The 20104-nt window shown below is 37.8% G+C and overlaps 1 protein-coding gene across 1 annotated transcript in view; it reads left to right on the top strand.

Annotated features, from left to right (window-relative positions):
* The first annotated feature begins 6272 nt into the window (after positions 1–6272).
* mef2ca (myocyte enhancer factor 2ca) overlaps positions 6273–20104 on the top strand; it is a 41871-nt gene continuing 28039 nt past the window's right edge. The window contains exons 1-2 of the mRNA XM_016664103.1: positions 6273–6553; positions 8456–8601. The gene's annotated coding sequence lies outside the window, so the exon portion shown is untranslated. The remainder of the gene's footprint in view (positions 6554–8455; positions 8602–20104) is intronic.

Here is a 20104-nt window from a genome sequence, read left to right as displayed (position 1 = left end):
GTCTATAGTCTGTACTCTATAGTATGTAGTCTGTAGTCTATAGTCTATAGTCTGTAGTCTGTACTCTATAGAATGTAGTCTGTACTCTATAGTATGTAGTCTGTAGTCTATAGTCTGTACTCTATAGTATGTAGTCTGTAGTCTATAGTCTATAGTCTGTAGTCTGTACTCTATAGAATGTAGTCTGTACTCTATAGTATGTAGTCTGTAGTCTGTAGCTGTCAGCTGGACTCGTGTGTGACACCAGTGTCCAGGTAGGTGCCCCGACCTCTGACCTCTCCAGTTAGAATGACCTCACACCGCCTGATTTCTGTGAGTTAAATCCCACTGTGAAATGACTGGCATTTCAAGCAGCTCCTCACAGTTGTCTCCTGCCAGTGAGCATCTGAAGTTCTGCTCTGTCTCTGTTTTCAGCTGGAGCTGCGGAGGAACCCGACAGCTCTGATCCCCACAGGAAAGATGGAAGCCTTTACCCTTGTGTTTAGAAATGGGGTCCAACCGACCCCACACACGTAAAACTTGTATCATTTGTCACAGTCCTCTATGTTTGCCTCAGTCCTCACAAGCACAAAGGTTAAGGTTCACTGAAAAAGCACAAAATCTTACCAAGTAATTTTTTGTAGCTTCTAGTGCAAATATCTTTGTGCACTTGAAATTGACAAACCTAGAAGTAACTTTCCAGCAAGAAATAGGAGCTTGTTTAATTTCACCTAAAATAAGGAATACGTTTGTCTTTTGATAAGTGAAATTATCTGCCAACGCAACTAGTAATTTTTAATTAATATTAATTGCTCAAATCAAGCTCCTATGTCTTGCTGAAAAGTTACATGTAAGTTAGTTTTATCTTATTTCAAGATATTTGCACTAGAAACTACACAAAAATGACTTGGTAAGAGTTTTTGGGTTTATTTTTTTGCAGTGTTGAGGTTATAGATTGATGACCAGACTCTCTTCTCTTTCCTTTAAGACAGCAGATTCCAGGGTTCTCACAATCATGTCCAGGCTGAGAAGCAACACAGCAGAGCCAGGCGATCACATCGCCATCACCGCTTCTCTGAAATACTTGGTCAGTTTTTCAGCAAATGTAGTGAAATGCACACCTTCCAAAATTTCTGCTTTTGTCTCCTCAGCCCACAGAATATTTTTGAAAAACTCTAAGGCAGTGATCTCCGACTTCTGTCCTCAAGTTCATCACACCTGGCTCCTATATGAGCTCATTAGCAGAGTGCTATAGAGCTTGAGTGCATGCTAGTGAGGCAGGTTAGCCATTTAATTCCTATGTGTAGAAGGGACACATCTAAATGTTGCAGGACATTGAGGAATGCAGTTGGAGATTGCAGCTCCAAGAGGATATTCATGGTGTTTTCTGGTTAAATGTGAGACAGAGCTTCACGCTCATTTTAATTAGCAGTGGCTGTTGCCTTGGAGCTCTTTGGTTCAGGTTGAGTTATCTGTGTCTTATTGTTGAACCATGAACACTAACATTAACTAAGGTTTAGGTGTTGTTCTGTTCTGACCTCCTGGCCACTGATAGGCCAGTAGGAACGTTCATGACTGTTCCAGAGTCAACACGACGGCATGTTTAAGATTCAACCGTTCATGATCATATTTCATCTTTACATGGAATGTATTTTCTCCCAGCAGATTCAGATTGTGGAACAAAAATCAGAGAGCAGAAAGCATCCATGCATGCAGAGGGAGAATAAAGTTCACATTTAATGGTCCTGATAAGAGATTTGAATCCAGGACATCCTTGCTGAGTTTTGTGCCTCTGTTGCTTCTGCATGAATTCTGATCAAAGAATACTTTGGTTACATTTTAGGCCATCTGTCCGACAGCTGCAGTTTGGTCCAAGTAAGATCCAGCAAGACAAGACAATAAAGACATGCTTAGCAGCAACTCTGCAGGAGAATGGCGATAAAACCATGTATTCAAAGTGACTCTCAGGTCATTACCATAAAATTATGTAAATTACAATTACAAAAATAAATTTGCTTAATCGAAACATGACAATTTTGAAAAAAAAAAAAACACTCAGGTTTTTTGATAGGTTTTTGTGCTAGGGTCAGGTGGTTTGCAGGTATTTCGCCAACCTGCAGTGGAAAACACTTTTTTGCATCACACAAGTCACATGATCAGCAGCCAGATGATACTGCTGACAAGAAGATGACAGGAGGATGATGATGGTGTGGTATGTTTTTAATGACTTATCGCATGAACAAACTTATTCATGTGTTTTTTTTTGTTTTTTTTTTGCATTTCTTGTTTAATGGAAACACTGCAATTGCAAAATTGCAAAATTGTGTCTTTGCGACGTTAGCAGAACATCAACAAAGTTGTGAGGACATTTGTAATGGAGACACAGCTATGGAAACCAATGGACTGTTTTCATCCTTTGGGCTTTAATTTACCCTTGAATTATCTTGGCATTGTACCTACATCTACTTAAAAACAAAAAACTGTACATAAGAATGTTTTTGTTTTTTTTTCATAATTTACCTGGAGTAGTATGAGATTTAAAGCCTATAGTAAGCATGATCATAGGATCTGTAGGCCAGCAGATGGACATGGAGAGGAAATGCCTCGAGACATGCGCTGGATTGTGGAATATCCCTGGCAGTTGGGTGAGGCAGGATTAGTTTACACTCGGTCATGGCTTTCACAGTAACTCTATCTCTGGGATATGCAGGCTTCACCAGCCTGCACTATAAAGCACTGGGCCCTCTCAATAAACACAAAACCTTTCCGTAACATATTGTGTTCCTTCTGCCATGTTTTATGCTGTTGGAATTATAAAGTAAAAGGCAGGAGTAACAACGGAAAAACACACATTTCTTCTTTTTGGAGTTTTTTTTTTCTGTCAACATAACTTTACTGTCAGACAAAGATGAGGTAAGCACTGCAAAAACACAATCTTATTTTTGGTTTTGTTTCTAGTGCAAATTTCTTAAGAGACTTGAAATAAATCAAAACTAACCTACATGTAACTTTTCAGCAAGATACATTAACCAATTATTGACTTTAAAAACACACCTACATCTTGCTGAAAAGTTACTTGGAAGTTAGTTTTGTCATATTTCAAGTATACTAAGAAATTTGCAAATGAAACTAAACCAAAATTACTTGGTAGGATTTTGTGTTTTTGCAGTGAAGGGGAAAAACTTTTCAAGCTCTGTAAAGTAAAGTAATTTCTGTTCTTGTTGAACTATGAATTAACTGTGAACAACCACTTATTATTTGGAAAGCTGAGTCCAGTTTCACAAGCTACCTCCAGGCTCCAGGTTAGAAAAAAAGCAATTTGACAACATGAAGTGGAATCACTCAAGAAAAACAAAACAAATCAGAAACAAAGTCAACTATCAGTCCGGAGAGAATTACAGTGATTTCTAAGGCTCCAGTGAACCACTGTCCACAGAGATCATCCATTATCCACAGTGGAGAAAACATGGAACAGTGGGGAACCAGGAAATCATCAATATTGAGGTGTTCACAAAAAAACCCAGAACAATGTTAAAACCTCATAGGCCTCATTGACCTGGGTTAAAATCACTGTTCAACAGCTAGACAGAGGCTGGACCCTAATGGCCTCCAATACCGTTGCTTAGCAATGAGAACACAAAGACCCATCTGACCTTTTCCAAAAAACATCTTGATCATCCTCTACAAATGTATCTTACTATGTATTTTTGGTCTAGTTTCTAGTGCAAATATCTTAGACCACTTGAAATGAGATGAAACTAAATCACTCATAACTCCAGTGGGATAAAAGGAGCTTGTTTTAAGTCAATCATTTCTTAATGTTGATTAAAATTACTAGCTGCATTTGTGGTTAAGTTCACTTGTCACAAGACATTTTTTTCATGTTCTAAGTGAAATAATTTGCCAATGGAACAAGTCATTTTTAATCAATATTAATAAGTTATTGAATGAATATAAGCTATTTGCAAGTTAGTTTTGTCTATTTCAAGTGTGGTAAAATATTTACAACTAGAAACTAGATGAAAATTACTCAGTAGGATTTTGTGCTTTTTCAGTGTGTAATCAATGGACAGGTGAATTCTGCTCTCTTGCTGAAAATTCTGGAGGAGATTCAGGATTTTCTGAAAACGTCAAAGTCTAGACTGAAATCTGACAGACTTAATCTGAACCGGGCCGTTCTGTTGAACAAGAGGAACTGTGACAAGCAGGGCAGAACAAGGCAAGAAACAATAAAAGAAAGTAGAAAATTTCCAAAGTTCACTGTTGGAAATTTGCTGTACAGAGTGACTTTTATCTTGATAGCAACCACTCGACGCCGTCTAGATGTCAGCAGGTTGTTTGGGAGTGATGCCAGAAAAAAAACTTTTCTTTACTACAATAAGAAATATATTTAAAAATGAGTTTTACTCTGAGATGGGAAAATATTGAGCTTTTCAATAACAAACTCTCCAAGAATGTAGCTGAACAGGTGGAAAAAAACGCCTGACATCAAGAAGCACAGTGGAGGATCTGTGATGCTGTGGGACTGTTTCATTAAAACAAACAAAAACCCTGAGAACTCTGTTTACTAATTCAATATTGAAAAGTCCAAAACAGTGCAACTGAAATGCCATGGCACATAATTCTTTTAATGGAAAAAGATGCAGAATAAGCAAGCATGGGGCGACAGTCAACAACAACCTGAAGAAACGTCCAGGAAAAGCAGCCGGACTGCTGTTCTCTTTGACCTTGTGGTTCAGATCTGATGTTTCCTTAGACAGGCAACAAATAACTAAATGGCATTTTATAATGTACTCAGATGGATTGTGTTGCATCTTTAATAACTTAAATGGACAATATTTTAGTCAGTGGACACCAATGTCCTCAGGACAGCTAAGGGGTTTTAAATGGGCCGTACGGGGAAACCAAAAATTCTGGCAAAGGGCGATAAAGTTTCCACCCACTCTGAAATAAGAAACTCAAACTGAAGACTGGATTTCTCTACTTTTTTTTATTTTTGGTGTGGAAAATTTGCTTATTTGAAGTTTTTTTTCTATCATCTTTACAAATGAGTCTCTAAGTGTATTCTGGAATCAGACCGTCAGAGTCAGCCGATCCCTCCGCCTGCCTCTTTCTTTCCGTCTGCCGGGTCTGACAGGACGGGACAGCTGAGCGTAATCCTCCGGCTAGCAGATGCTCAGAGAGCCGATACCTCCGACATGCTGGCAGGCTCGGCCTGTGGGTAACGTGTCCACTGTAAAACCTCAGTAGTTCTCCTTACTTAAAAAATATGTGCAAACTTGTTGCCTCCATTTTTTTGTTTGTTTTTATTAAATTAGCAGATAATCCTGTGCAATTTTAGTCACCTTAACTTAAATTAACTTAGTTAATCTGAGGATTTTTTAATTGTTTAAACAATTACGTTTTTTGTTGTTGTTGTTGTTGTTTTTGTACATGTAAAGCTTTCTGAGGTCCATTATTTTTATAACTTGATTGAAAGAGTTCCTGGCTCCTGCTTCTTATTTGTTTCTCTACTCAAACATTAAGAGCAAACACAAGAAGCAGTGATAGTTTGCTCACTTTTTCTTTCAGTAAAACAAACACAATCATTATACAAAGCTGCACCCTCACGTAGAACCAGGTGGTGATGAAAACGAACATTTCTCTCTCACAGTGCAGTTTGATGTATTCAAACGTAGCCAAACTGCACTGCTCACTCTGGATGAACTGACTGCATATGAAGCTTTGGAGTCGACATTTTCACCTTAGACATCTTAAAACCAAGTTTTGTAACAAATAAAAAATTTGTTAAATTAGTTGCTGTTGGTTGGTGGCAAAATGAATGCACTATGGGATACCTTACTGGCAAATCCCCATGTCACCCTTTCACATGACTTCAAATGAAATAAGTTCATTTTAAAACTTTTTTACCTCAATACTTAAATGAAGTACTTAGTATAAAAAAAGTTAAAACCGCTGGACTTACGTAGTTTAATTGAGTCTTAGCAAAACCTTAGATTCACTCTGTTTTCAATTAAACACAATGTCATGATTTACAGTGTAGAAGCAGTAATCCTGGGCTCTCGCACCAAGACCACAGAGGGCCCCTGAGTGTCAGCAACACATTTTTCTCTCCTCTACACACACACACACGCACACGCACACAAGCACACGCACACACACACACACACGCACACACTGCATCAGTGACACCTCACAGCTAAATATACTGCAAGTGGCAGCAACAGGTGAGCGCTCTTCCACAGACATGCACTGAGCTGGGACGCAGGAGGTCACAGGGTGTGTGAATGTGTGTGTGTGTCTGAGTGTGTATGTGTCAGAGGGTGTGGGGGTGGGGGTGTTGGATTGTGGACTACCTCAGCTGCTCACTTTGCAGAAAAGTCAGACCCAAACGCTGCCCAGCTCGGGCTGCCCCGCTCTCCAAAGCCAGCTGGTCTGGCTTAGCTTTTATTCACCTTTTTATTTTCATTTTTTGTTTCGGCTCATCTTGTTTGATACAAGGGACTGAGTGAGCAAACCCACAGCTGGAGCTGCTGGGAATCCTTCCAGGTGAAGACAGAAACAGAAAGCACTGGTGAGTGAGCAGACGGTTTGATGGATGTGAGAGGAAAAACAGGAGAGGAAAATGTCAGAGGAACACTGAGCAGAGGACTGACTGAGAGGTTCAAGTTTGGGCAAATAAACTAAGAAAAAACCTGAACTTCCTTTTCCACAAGAGGAAGATTCACAGAGGTTTATCGTTATACTATATTTCTGAAATCTGTTTTTACATCCAAAAATGTCCTCAGCTTCTACCTGTCCTTAACAAAGGCAGGAATCTTCCGAACATTTGAAACACCTGTTTATCATGATACTATTTTAATTTTATTTAATCTACGCTCTATTATAATAAAATCAACACAGACTCAACCTATAACAAACAGGGACCTGTGGAGAATAAATAAAAGGATGTTAAAATTAAAAATATAAGTTACAGAAATTTTATTTTGGGAAAAAAAAACACCTATTCTAGGTACAGATGTCAGAAGTGGAGGGTCAACAGAATCAGGGGCCGTCGCTCATGCAGTTGTTTCAGGTTTACTTTTCTCACCTGCTTAGACGATGGTACAGTCTAATTGGAAAGATTTATCCTCCACTCGCTGTCTAACTTTATTTTACTTGTTAGTAAAAAAAAAAACAAAAACAAAAAAAAGGTTTTTCTTTTACAAAATAACATGGGTTATGTAACATTTCACAAAATTTCAGCCAGTAACAATTAAAATGAAATAAAATAATAGTAAAAATGGTAAACCGAGACTTTCAAAATCCTACTAAAACTAAGATCAACTTTATATAAATAAAAATATATATTACAAATTAAACACAATGAAATTTAGAAAAATGTTAAAGAAGAATGACAGAATTGCAAGAGAAATTTGTCCAAACTGAAAATAATCAATTAGACTTATTGGGTTGTTTTCTCATTTTCTGATGTAATTGCCAGTTTGGTATTTTCAGCTTTCTCTGAATATGATGACAAACTCTGTAAGTTTAAAGTAGCACATAATCTGAAAAAGAAATTCAGAGAAGAAGGAGGCAGGTTCACAAATAAAAGAAAAAGATTAAATTGTGGAGCCGCTGATCTTCCAGAACACCACTTTTATTTTACCATTTGAACTCAGTCTGGTTATTACTGTTCTAAAGTTTTGAACAGTAGTTTTATCATGATCTGCCAGATTCTAGATTTTTATTTTTGAAATAGAGCAATTCAACAAACAACTTAGCTATGTTTGAGAGCGTAGCTATGAGAAGCTTTTGGGCGCTCTCTGCTGGTCAAACTGTGCAACAAGAAGCTCGTGTGACATCTTACGTCAGGGTGTCCAACATTTCGTCTAATGGGCCAAAAACATCAAGTCAGAAGTGCTTTGTTTTTGATACTTAAATATTACAGGGGTAAAGAAATCAAGCCAAATTATTTATTTTTTTTTATTTTAATTTTTTTCTGTTAATGCATGAAACGAAAAGGGGCTTGTTTTCCAATGTAATACATTTAAACAAAATTTAAATAGACGCTTTTTTTCATTAATGGTTCCTAACGAGGTAACAAAAACTCCAATTTATACTTTATGCAAAGGTTTTAAACCGAAATACCGGATACATTATTAAGTATATAATTAATTAAGTATATTAAAAAACAGATTTTAGAAAAGTTGCACTTTCAACTGTGTCCACCTGGGGTCAGTGTAGTACCTGTCCTGCGCTGTCTTTAAACTCTTTGTACTCTCATAGTTTGAATACCTGTTGAAAATGTAACTTAAATAAAATAAACATCTTCAGTAAGGATTCATTTACTTTATTCGTTTTTGTTTTTACTAAACACTACGGTAGAACGGTAGTGGTGTTCTACCGTTTTCTAAATTCATTTTCCTTTATTTGTCTTACTCTGCGCGTTCCTCTGTGTGTGGGCGCGTGACGATGCTGCCTGACGTGCGTTCAGGTGCTTACTTACTCACTGACAGCCCGGGAAGCGCGTGCTCTGCTCCGGGAGGAGACGACTCGCTGGATGGACTGAAGTGAACCGCTGGACGGAGACACGCTGCAAGCAGGACGTGGCGTGACGAATCATGCGGGACTGAGCGGGAGGTAAGCGGCTGTGTGAGGACAGAGTCCGATAAATGTGATGCGGGAGTGGACGTTGAACAGGTCAGGTAGCAAGAAAAGTAGTTGTTTTACCTTTCCTCTGTTTCCTGCGCCTTTTTTATTCGAAACATTGGATAAAAGTGTGTGTGGAGAAGCGGGAGAAGTTTTCCTGCCAACCCGGTGTGTCAGCTGCTGCTTCTTATTGAACAATGAGCTTGTAGGTAAGAGCTCGAGCTGAACGGAATACTTTTTATACACAACCGAGGAAGGGTCGAGTTTCCCGCCTTGGACTTTTGGGAATACTTTGGACATTTTCCTGCCAGAGACTCATTGAAGTCGGAAAGAGATTTTATGTTTTATTCCTCAGAAAAGTAAGTGATAGAAATCGCCCTAAAGACCCCTTAGACTTTTCCTCTTGTCAGTCTTTTGGTGGTAGTTTTTGGGGAATGTCTCTATAACGCTGGTTCAGAATGGATGAGAAGACATCACATCATTTAAGATTTAATATTTAAAACGTATAACTCTGGACTTTGGCTAGGTCATTCTAACATGCTTTGATCTAAAATCCACTGAATTCTATCTCCGCTCTATCCCTGCTGAAGGAAAACATCCCCACAGCATGAACCTACCACCTCCATGTTTTACCACATAGGTGAGGTGAAGCTGAAGTGTTGTAATTGTTTTCTGTTTTGCATGTTGACAAATGTATGTCATACATTCCAAATTTGTTTTAAAGTGTTATAGTTTGAGATGATAACATGGCAAAATGTGAAAAGATAGGGGTGTGGATATTACTTTTGACTTCCTGAGATTAAACCACTGGATTAGTTTACCAATTTCAAACCAAACTTTTCTTCTTTTTTTTTCCACCCAGTGATAGTTAAGTGCTTAGTTTTCAAGCAAAATAGTTACTTTTGGTTCAGGCTGGAGGCTTGTTCAGGTTCTTATGATACATTTAGTCCAACCATTGTCTGAATTGTTCAATATTTGCTGACACTTGCTGCTCTACAGTCCATAAATAATGTTTTTTATTTAAATGTCATGTAACATACTCACAAATGTTGATGTGAAAAGCTGCTGCGAGAGATGTTTGACTCCATTTATTTAAATTTGTATTGTGAGAGTGATACCAGCATCACATTGTCCTTAAAAACATGCATCAATATTTTTTTGTTTTGTTTTAGATTATCTATGTTATGACACCATCCAGCTGAGCTTGGTTTAACTTACCAAATAGAAGATAAACTAAACAAAAAGTGGTTTAAAAATCACAAATTCATGTCAGTGATAGAGATAAGCCATCATAGTTTCTCCTTTAATCTCACAGAATTGACTGGTGTTTGAAAAGCAGCCAACCCAGAAATGGTATTTATTTTCCTTCGCTGTAAGCCCAAGAGTAGAAATCAGGAAAACTGTACATGTTAGCTTCTGCTGTAGTGCTAAGATAGTTAACATCAGCACATATTAAAGTATATTTTGTGTCTGAGCACAAAATATACTTTAAACAACTAAAATAGGCAGCTATGCACGTCTTGAGTATTCACAGATTTCACAGATACTTTATAAGAGTTTCATCTGACAAATGACTGAAAGTAGTATATACGCCACTTTTACAAATAATGTCTCAGAATATGAAATGTTCATGGCAAGTAAATATATTGTACATATACTTATATATTTATTTGATAATTAATTTATGTTGTCTTGTATAGGAGTGTTTAAAGCCATATTTGTATTCAAAAATCCATAAATCATTAGATCATAAGAGAAAATGAGAATGGTGGATCATTTTTCAATGCCATATTGTCACCATGTTATTCATTCATTTATAAAGGTCTCAATTTCAAAGTAAACATTTACTTAGTAAGTGGAGTATTAAATAAGCAAGTATATACAACTAAATATTTAGCTTGAAACTGTGTAAATTTATAAATGAATGGTGAAAATATGTCTTTGAGAAATTAACCCTCATTGTTTTTCTCTGCTGACAAGGCCTGTCACGATAATAAATTTTGCTGAGCAATTAATTGTCTAAAAAAATTATTGCGATAAACGATAATATTGACTAATAATGCCTGCGATTTCCTGCCATAGATAGATGCACTTTATTTTCAAAAGAACACATAACACTGGAACTAATAAACTAAATAAACAAAACAACCAAAAATAAAAGTGATTCTCTGTCTCCATTAACAAAAAACATACTTAAATAAAAACTAAACAACATAAAACCAAAGTGGAAATAAATACTGGATTCAACCAAAAGAGTGCAGATTATAAAGTCTGTATACTATATTGCCCTTCAGTAATCACTAGATTTAAATAGAGAAGATGGGCACATCCGACTCCCTAATGCAATAGTTCATTCTACGTGATTTTTTGCCCCCATTTTGCCCTTATGACAATGTTAGAACGTTCATTACACCAAGGAAATGAGGAAGGGAAGGTCAGTAGAGAGCACCGGATCTGAGCCTTTTTCATTCAGTGTCATCAACAGAAAGAAAAAAAGGCAGGAAGAGATGATAAAGCCGATAATTAAAATGAGGTTGATAGGTTTAATTTATCGTGCGATTAACTGATATATCGTTTATCGCGACAGGCCTACTGCTGACAGATTAAAAAACCCAAATTATTGCTGTTAATTTTGACTGTGTAACTTTACAAATGGCCTCCTTTAGCAGGGACCCCGAAGGGTCTTTTAACCGCTTCAGCATAGATGTCCATAACTCCCTCTTCCTCGCTTCCTCCTCCAACTCATGTTGGGAAGTCCAAGGCTTTCCACCGCCTATGTGACTTAATCTGTTCCACTGCAATACCTCCCTAAGAAGGCATCCAGAAACCATCCTAAACAGAAGCCCTAACCAGCTTAACTGTCTCCCTTTGACAGAGAGACGTGGCGACTCTGTTTCTCCCTAAGGGCTAAGCTGTCTCATCACCAGTTGTAGGGACTGAATGGCCCTTCTTTAAGGATTCTGACAGCCCATACTCCTGCAGTACCCCCGCACAGGAGAAGTTTTAGGCATATGGTCACAAACCTCACCCAAGTGAGGACTTAATAGTCCATCTTCTATGCACCCCTGAATGTTGTTGCCTGGCAAAAGAGCTGATTCAACATCCAGTGACCGTGATGGAAACCATCTTGTTTCTCCTGAATCTGAGACTCAGCAGGATTCTGTTTTCCAGTGCTGAGAGAGATCACATTCAGATACAATGCATAGTTTGACTATCACTTGCATGGAGTGAGAGGATATAAGCTGAGCCTGTGGTTCGGTATCTGTCTCACAAAGTGACTCAAGAGTTGGTTATTAGAGGGAGTACCTCATCATACCTCACATTCAGGGTCATGTTATGTCTGAAAGGCGCATTGAGAACGTTGAAGGGCCTCTTCCCGGTATTTCTGTCCCTTTAATCATACTTTCATGATTAAGGGCATTTGAAAGTATGATTACATATTTTCAAATATTACAAATATACTCTTCACACTTTTAAAAACACTCTGCAGCCCTGAGACTAGGCCTATCACGATAACTCATTTTTCTGGATGATAAATTGTCCTAGGAATTATTGCGATAAACGATCATATGTTGTTTTGGGATCATTTTCAAAAACCATATCCATATTGGCATAAGAATGCAAAATTGCCTGCTTAACGACCAATAAACTTTAATTTTATTAAAGAGCACTTAACACTGGAACTGTACGATATTTTAAATATCCTAAATAAAATACAACAACCAATACCAATAACAGAAAGGAAATAAAAATCTGCATACAACTGAATCTATAAATAAAATGGAATATTAAGTTTCTGTAAACTAATTTGCTCTTCAAAAATATTAATAATCCGAATGGAAATTATCATACTTTTTTAAATTTATCAAATTTATTTATGAATTGATTAATTGCTTCTTGCGACAGACTTATCAGTGACTTAAATGTTTTATTTGACATGCTCAGAGTACGTCTGTACTGAGGTTCAAATCCATCCTGGAGTCTTTCAGCTCAGAGTTGGCATGTTCTCCCTGTGGATGTGTGGGTTCTCTCCAGGTACTCTAGTTTCCTTCCACAGTCCAAAAACACGCCTGCTAGGTTAACTGCTCTGTATAAATTAGCCCTAGGCATGAGTGAGTGTGTCAGGCCAGACTGTACACCTCCATTGACCGCTGCAGGTAGGCATCAGTATCCTTGCAGAGATCAGCAGGTTTAGACAGTGGTTGAACGCTTTCAGACTTTAGTCAAAAGATGTTTTTACATTCAGGGTTTCATTATCTGCAATGTTTGAAACCAGACATTAAGCACATATTTTTCTCGCTAAAGCTCCAGGACAGAAAAGTGTAGGGTTCATGTCAGTTCTGCCCTATGCAGAACCAAATGTATCTGCGAGAGCAGCAAGAACACTTCAAAGGTTTCTTCTTCAGACCAGATTTTGCTTCTAAAATTTCCAAAATGTAAACAATTTTAAAAGCTGCAGTATCATGTAAAATCAAATTTTTTTAGCTTTACATCATGTTATAATGTTACTCCCTCATCAAAAACACACCTGGAGTGTTGTTTTGATTGTTTCATGCATGTTTGAGAAATCCTTTAATCTTCATGGCAACCATTCAGATGTGCAAAACTGCTGGGTGGGCCTAGCACCGCCTTCAAGGCGAAGGTCCTCCTCTGAGCTGCAGCTTCCAAGCTTCCACCTCACAGAGCAGCCCTCCCCCATGATACCCCCACTCAGCTCCTTCAGACTAGCCAGCAACAATTAGCAAACACCTGGTGGAACTGCACAGCTGCTGAGCTTATTATATAATCTACTTCTCAGCACAATGCTGGTAAAACATTTTTAAAGGTTTAATAAAGGAGCCATGTTGTGATGACTTCCTGAAGGCAGAGTTTCAGAAAGAGCAGGAATTTTTAAAGAGACAGAGACCCAATTTCAAGTTGTTAATTTAGGAAGCAAAATTTCTTTTAAATCAGACTTTATGTGTATAGCATTTTTATAACAACTGAAAGCAACATAGTTACTTGATTGTGCTTTAAAATGGCACCAAATGCCTGGAAAACACATAGTACTGCCCCTTTAACAAGCAAATGTCATTTGACAGTCCTAGCTCACAAGTTTTCACACTCCGCGATCTTTTTTACATTTTATCATGTTGCATTCATAAAACATTTTTATTTTATGTCAAGATCAACACAAACAGTACTATGAGTGTGAAGTGCAGGAGGGATAGTAGATGTAATTGAATCTCAGTAAAAATGTGTTTGTTCTGTTTAGAGAACATTAGTGACCTAACAGCATCATGAGTCCTGAGAAACCCAGCAGACTGGTCAGGGAGAAAGTTCTGGAGAGGTTTAAAGGCTTCAACATCTCCGAGGGGGCGATTAATTGATTTTATCAATTAATCCATTTTTCTGTTTTGAAGATCTACTTTGTTAGAAATCTGGACGGTCTTACTATTGCACTTCTTGGAGTTCCAGAATGATGTTGACCTGCCCTAGAACTACCACCTTGTCTGATGAACGTGTTTAACAGCTTCTATTTGACTTTGAATTCAGGTCTACTCACAGGAATTGTTGAAATGGATATTTTTGTCATTTGTAATTTTCTTTAAGGGGGGAAAAAGTGAGGATAAAACATATCAATTAAAATCTAAAATTTAATTTGTTATAAAAAAATCTGATTTTATTTTTAAGCCACTTTGCCCAGCCCCACCCAGAGCTCAGAGACTGAGTTTCACCTTCCATCAGGATAATGACCCTACACCTACAACCAGAGCTACAATGAAATTATTTTTGATCAAACCAGATTCATGTCTTATGATGGCCTAGTCAAAGGCCAGACCTAAATCCAATTGAAAACATGTGGCAAGATTTAAAGTTGAGCTGTGTTGCAAAGAAAAATTATCACAAATTTCCCCAAGCAGACATAAGTTGTTAATGACACCCAAAAAGTTTTTTTAAAGCTTTACTGCTGCAAAGAGTTTTTCTTCAAAGAGTGACTCAAGGGGACTCTGATTTGACTGCCATCGTTTAACAAAGTGCTTTTTATTCAGTGATAAACTGTATAATTTGAAGAACACAGCACATGATTGGTTGTTTTCTTTAGCAAACAATATTCCTCACTCTTTCTTTTTCTTTGCTCCTGTTTTATGCCAGTCCAGTCCACGTATTTGCTAGCCTTGGTTTTAACTTCAGGCTGTAGAGATGAGCTTGTTTAAACAGAAGGTTTGTTGGAAACAAGCAGATGCTTAGAGCCTTCAAAGACAGCACCACTGTTCTTCTTCTACTCACCTCACGCTCCCCACTCCTCAAGGCCGTCCACGTCTCCAGCAAAGCGCTGCAGGCTGCTATCAAAGTGGCTCAGACAGAGGAGGGTTTGTGCACAAGTCACACAAAATCTCCACCGGAATTATCACAAGGTTACACAACTACAAGACATTGGCACCTGCTTTATTTTTATTAGCTGTAAAACTAATTGGTAATAAAATTTTTATTACCAGTTGTTAATCTTTCAAAGGTGGCTGACCTCATTTTATTTGAGGAAAATTAACACAATACTTGAACAGCACAATAATTCATGGTCAGTTCTTGGCATAGGTTGACATAAACGGTTTTGCCGAGGGCAGCAACTGCTGACAATGACAAAATAAAAAGTGGAAAAAAATCCCCCTGAAATTATTAAAGGTGCAGTAGGTAAATATTGTAAAATATGTTTGCTTGTTTTTTACATTTTCTAAAGGAGCAGTATTGTTTAAAATGGTCTTTTTTTAGTTTACATGTTATAATTCCCTCATCAAAAACACACTAGTGTTGCTTTGATTCTTTCATGCATGTTTGAAAAATCCTTCTGTTCCCCATGGCAACCATTCACTTGTGCAAAACACGTGGATGGACCAAGGCCGAGGTCTTCGAGACTCGACATACCTCATAAGTTGTTTTTTTTTTGTTTTTGTTTTTTTTTTTCAACTAGAGGACTCCTTTGCTATTTTATATGCACATTTCCTACATCTTCTTATGTGACCCCCCCCCCAGTCAAACCAAAGTAATTCCAACTGAGTGACTAGCAGACATTACCTGTTGGAAATCAAAAACCATGCATCCTGACAGTAGTCTTAGGTTTAGTACACACTTAACAAACAAATATTTCTGTCACACACATTTTTTCTGAAAAGTTTCCATCCTCATGAACCCTGCAAAATATGCCAAGAGCTTCGTTTACATGTACAGATATCTAGGCTGAATTACTTTTAAATTGCGTATTAGAATATAACATTATTAAAACACATGCATAACATCAATATATGATGACAATGTCGATATATTGGTGTATTTTTTGTTACAGTCTAAAATTCGCAAGACCCTAAATCTCGGTTTTCCCATGTACACATACAAACATAAACACTGAGTTTTCTGAAATCTCTACTTTGATCTGAGTTTTCATGTTTTTTGTGATATAAAACAGAGCTTTTGTTTGGATGGAAGGACAAAACACATAAAAACGTATTCGTCTTCCCAGATATCTGGCTATGCGTGGACTAGGCCTTAGTAGAATCTAGGAAATTATCTTAAACTGCTGGTTGTTAAAACGAATGCAAAACATCCCTCTTGTTATTACAAACTGATGGTCATTACGAAGCTGCGTACCCAGGAAAAATGTCTATGATAGGAGTTAAATTGCAAAGATTTGAAATGTCAAAGTTGTGAAATGAGCAGCAGCAAATTCTGTATGAAGAAGCACTCACAGTTCTTCATACACTTTCTTTCTGTCAGGACAGTTTGATCCCTCACAAACCCACCCATCGCCCCCACCAATCATCCTGCAACCTCAGGCCATATCAGCTCTCTTCAGATCTTTTTTATCTGCAGCATCCCGGCAGGGAGTACGAGGGCATGTCCACATGTCACCTGTTAGCTGTTGCTCTGGGCGATGTGCTTTGTACACACATGTAGTCCCGAAAAAACACACCGCACTCCACCAGCCTTAGATTGTTCGACGGATTGGGAGAGATTGCTCGACAGCTGATTTCCATTTCTCTCTCTGTTCAACGTTTTCTCTCGTTCCTGCCAACCAGAACCCAGCCGTATTATTCTTTGGGGTAAAAAGTTCACTCTTTTATTTTTGGAGTCCTTCTGTTTTACACGGTCTATAAATAGTAGGGAGGTTTGTGAAGACGCAGGAGGGGGAGCTGGTTGGAGATTTGCCGTCATCCTGGAAATGATCAAACTCCTCACGAAGCGACACCTTCGTGCTGATTTCTGTGATTTGAAGCAACCTTCCCTGAACGACTCCCATCTTTGCTCGACCTAAAATTCCCTTTTCAGATCCAACGTGCTGAGTGTGCGTGTCTGGGAGTGCTGCTAATTTAAACGGCGATGTGGAGCCGTCCTGCAGAGAGGAGCGCTCGCAGGCGCTTTGACTCATGCACTAGATATTCACATAATGCTCAATCGGCATGTCTCTACTTGCTGCCAATGATTTTGTTACTGTCACAACACAAAGCTTAATCTTATTGTGTTGTGACAAAACACATCAGCATAGTGCAAGAAGCACTTGGATAATGCTTCCTTCCAGCAGAAAACCAACATGTTCTGATCAGGTTGTGCTCTGATAATCACATTAGTCATTTTTAATTGCTGGTTGTTTTTTACCAAATATGTACCTTGGGTTTGGAGTTCTGGGTTTTAGGTAATCGGCGTAGAATGGGCTGTTCAGAAACGAGGATGGAAGTGACAGGTTCTAAAAGCTGACCTTTACTCTGTTGCTGTAAAGGTCGACCTTGCTACCGTGCTGCAGCAGATAAAACACCTGATGTTTTGCAAAAACTGCTACAGTTGGCATTCTTCACACAATAGAAACAAATTTTGAAGGTTTTGTTTTCAGTGACTTGAACATGTTTATGTTAGACATTAGTATATATTTTTGATATGTCAATGCTGTCTCCAAAGTCCAACAGAGGTTGGAGACAGGGAGAGTTAGTAGCTAGGCCTGTCATAATGACAAACTTTGCTGGGTGATAAATTGTCCCAGAGGTTTTTGTGATTAACTATAATATTGTTATTTTGAGAGTAGCATAATGGGAAATGGAATAATAATACGCATACACCTGCTCAAAGATTAATAAACTTTCATTTCTAACAAACATTTAATTCTGGAACTGGAAGACATTTTAAAGATCCAAAATAAAATTTAAAAAAATAATAATAAATAAAATGGATACTGAAAGCACTGCAAACAAATTTTTTTGGCTAGTTGAGACCAATGCACTAGGCCAGTGGTGCCTAAAGTGGGTCCTGGAGGGCTGCCATCCTGCATGTTTTAGTTCTCTTCCTGGTGGTAGTAACAACCTTCTCAGCAGTTCAGTGTTCTTCTTAATCCTTCTAATGAACCATCATTTGATCCAGGTGCGTTAAACCAGGGAGAGACCTAAAACATGCAGGACGCCGGCCCTCCAGGACCCACTTTGGGCACCACTGCACTAGGCTGAAACTTTTTGTTATTCAGTCTTTGGTAGAAAGAGAGAGAGAGAGAGAGAAGAGTAAAACAAACAAATGGAAATATTCAAGCCCATTTTAATTTATCATGCAATTAATTGATTTATTGTTCATTGCCACAGTAGTAGTGGAAAGCAGTGCTTTGCTTTTTAATTCCATTCATAGTGCTTTGTAGACTTATTCACACCACTTAGATTTTTCTCATTTTTATGCCACAATCTACTTAATTGGTTTTTATGCAACTGCTCCCATAAAGGTCAGATTTGTAGAGTAGATGATAGATAGTTGTTCTAACCCTGCTTTAAGCTTCTCCACAACTTCCTCCCTGACCTGTCTGCTGACCTCTCCTTTATACTGAGATTAAACACACACACACACACACACACACACACACACACACACACACTGTTTGACTCTGTTTTCGGTAGGTGACTTCTAAAGGCAAAATGGGCCAATACCATGCCTTCCTTTTCAGACCGTATTTGTGAAAAAAAATACATTAACTTTGAAAACTATGCAGAATCTTCATCTTCATTCCGTCTAGCAAGTTTTCAGTACTTTGTGTTGGTCTATTAAACAAAAGCTTACTAACATCTATTGTTTGTGGTTGCTGCACTACAACATATTGAAAAAGTTTAAGTACGTTTGCAAGGCACTGTAATTAAATGTAACCTTCACTTCAAATCTATCTGTCGCATGGATTTTGAAAGCTTGGTTGCATGAAGAAAAAAAACCCTTCAAGTCTTCAAAGGAAAGATTACTTCAACCTACTAATCTATAAATAAATAATGAGTACATAAAACTGGATACAGAGATGTATCCTGAATTTACTGTGAAATTGCAAACCAAGCCATGTCTGGAATCTGACCAGAGAGTATAATTATGATATCTCTGTTTACTTTTGCACAAAACAAGAAGTATATTGTCTTGAAATAGAAATAATCACAGATTTACTTTAGGCTTGTAGACTAGACTAGTTCTTCTAACATTGATTTAACCCTTTTAAATACTATAAAAAGTGTTTGAAAGGGTTAATAGAGGAGCCATGTTGTGATGACTTCCAGGAGGCGGAGTTTCAGAAAGAGCAGGCGTTTTTAAAGTGACGGAGACCCATTTTTAATGTGTTAAATTACAAAGTGAAATTAGTTTTAAGTCGTATTTGATATATACAGCACTTTAATAGCAACCGAAGTTAGCATAGTTACTTGACTGTGCTATAAAATGGCACTCTGTGCCTGGAAAACACATAATGCTGCCCCTTTAGAGTTCCCTGCAAAGCATGTCTGTTGGCAAACAGAAAAGCTGCAACAATAAAACAGAGCTCCTTAACAGTTTCCATTACTTAACAATCCTCTGTGGAGTTTGGGTCTCTTCTGATCCAAGTGCGTAATGTGGAGCTTGGTGGTTGGAGGTGTGAAAACGGAGACGAGCGGCTCTAAGCCGGCATCTGTGTTTACAGTAATGCAATAACGTCCTTATTGGACAAACACTGACTGAAGAATGTGGAGAAGAAATTCCATGCATCACTCGTATGTTTTCATGCAACTACTGCACACTTTGCATGACAATTTAGTCATGCATTAACTTACATACATTAACAACTTACTTTGCTAACGCAAAGTAAGTTCAGAGGCACAGAGTAAGAAGTGCTTTCAAAATCGAAGCAGAAATTCCTGTTGCTGACAGAGATCCGGTTTGGGGAACTGCAGACGGCCTGGACTCTGCAGTTAAGGCATAAAATACCAAAAGAATAGGTATCGGTTCAAACTTGATTTTAAACAAGGATCTTTAAGTAATATTTATTCATACCTCAGTTCTTCTGAGCAAAGAATGACTCTTTAGATATTTGGATTCTTCCTTTCCATCATCAATATCTATCACCAACATTGTTTTTCCTCTGAAAGATGACAGATTTTGAGATTACTTCAACTTTTTTATTTTTTATTTTATTTTTTTATTTTGTAAGTATGGCTCTAACTCCATCTATTGGGCTGTTATATATTTTCCTTTTAGCAAAATAAAA

This window comes from Poecilia formosa, unplaced genomic scaffold (assembly GCF_000485575.1).
Source record: "Poecilia formosa unplaced genomic scaffold, Poecilia_formosa-5.1.2 Scaffold467, whole genome shotgun sequence".
NCBI lineage: Eukaryota > Metazoa > Chordata > Actinopteri > Cyprinodontiformes > Poeciliidae > Poecilia > Poecilia formosa.
The sequence above is the reverse complement of the archived record's forward strand: the minus strand, read 5'-3'. Positions and strand labels throughout refer to the sequence as shown.